At 41.1% G+C, this 1,808-nt stretch overlaps 1 protein-coding gene across 4 annotated transcripts in view; it reads left to right on the top strand.

Annotated features, from left to right (window-relative positions):
* The window catches only part of TMEM123 (transmembrane protein 123), an 82,188-nt gene that overhangs the window by 31,246 nt on the left and 49,134 nt on the right, over positions 1-1,808 (top strand). The gene's annotated exons all lie outside the window — the stretch shown is intronic.

Below are 1,808 nucleotides of genomic sequence, written 5' to 3'. Positions count from 1 at the left end.
GAAAAAGTTAGGCTAAAAGCTCAACATTCAGAAACGAAGATCATGGCATCTGGTCCCACCACTTCATGGGAAATAGACGGGGAAACAGTGGAAACAGTGTCAGACTTTATTTTTCTGGGCTCCAAAATCACTGCAGATGGTGACTGCAGCCATGAAATTAAAAGACGCTTACTCCATGGAAGGAAAGTTATGACCAACCTAGGTAGCATATTCAAAAGCAGGGACATTACTTTGCCAACAAAGGTTCATCTAGTCGAGGCTATGGTTTTTCCTGTGGTTATGTATGGATGTGAGAGTTGGACTGTGAAGAAGGCTGAGCGCCAAAGAATTGATGCTTTTGAACTGTGGTGTTGGAGAAGAGTCTTGAGAGTCCTTGGACTGCAAGGAGATCCAACCAGTCCATCCTGAAGGAGATCAGCCCTGGGATTTCTTTGGAAGGAATGATGCTAAAGCTGAAACTCCAGTACTTTGGCCACCTCATGCGAAGAGTTGACTCATTGGAAAAGACTCTGATGCTGAGAGGGATTGGGGGCAGGAGGAGAAGGGGACGACGGAGGATGAGATAGCTGGATGGCATCACTGACTCAATGGATGTGAGTCTCAGTGAACTCCGGGAGTTGGTGATGGACAGGGAGGCCTGGCGTGCTGCGATTCATGGGGTCACAAAGAGTCGGACATGACTGAGCGACTGATCTGATCTGATCTGATCTGAATGTGTGGACACAGTACAAAAGGGAACAAGCTCTGACTTCTTGGAGTTTTTCTTTGTTTTTTGTGTTATTTTATTGTTGAAACATGCACATGACAAAATTCAAAATGTAGTCATTTATCAGTGTAGGGGTGGCATTAAATACATTCACAGTGTTGTGCAGTGTCATGGAGATTTTTTAGTAATATTTTATTGAAGTACAGTTAATTTGCAATGTTGTGTTCATTTCTGCTGTACAGCAAAATGACTTAGTTATATACATGTATACATTCTTTTTATCTTCTTTTCCATTGTGGTTTATTGCAGAATAGTAAATGTAGTTCCCTTCTGTCACTGCCTAGGTGTGTTCCTGTCGCAGAATTGTTTGGGGGGTTAGTTGGGCTAATGCAGGTTACATGCTCCCCACAAGGTGTGGCATGTAGTAAGCCCTTCGTAATATTGTCAATTATTTGCTACCTGCTGCTAAATACATCTAAATACATAGTCTGCTGACCTTGATCTCTTTCAGGTTTAATCTTCATACTATAGTCTTTTGGTATAAATGGATTATGGTTCCAGCAAGAGGAAGAAATTGGCAGACAGAGTAAACATAGCTTCTTCAGAATTGTTTTTGCATACTTTCTTTGTACTTGGGAGGTTTTTGGTGTGGGGGCAGCCTTCTTTGGGAAAGTACACAATAACATACTTGCTTACCTCCCATGTAATATATGTGTTTAATCTTCCATTATATAAGGACCCAGGGTGAATAATGCACCCTGAAAAGTTGCTTAAGTGGAGCATGAATTCCTCCAAACTTTTTCTAAATTTTAAGTTAGTAATTAAAAATTCAAAGAATTATATCAAGAAGGCTTCCAAGTTTACGTGAAAACCCAAAGCACTTCATCTTCTCTCCATTGTATGACGTTAGGCATGCTGGTGTACCAGACCTGGGGCACTCTTTAATAGTAATGAGGTCCACTCTCCTCAGAAGAGCAGAGTTGTCAGTAGTATAAATTCCTCATAACCACATGGCCTCATGTCCAATCTATTTTATCAGTGGCTGGCACATAGTAAGTACCTGGTAAGTGTTACATTTAACGTATGTCTTCTGTCTGAAAAA

Source organism: Bison bison, unplaced genomic scaffold (assembly GCF_000754665.1).
Source record: "Bison bison bison isolate TAMUID 2011002044 unplaced genomic scaffold, Bison_UMD1.0 scf7180017864010, whole genome shotgun sequence".
Lineage (NCBI taxonomy): Eukaryota > Metazoa > Chordata > Mammalia > Artiodactyla > Bovidae > Bison > Bison bison.
This window is presented reverse-complemented; position numbering and strand designations above follow the sequence as displayed.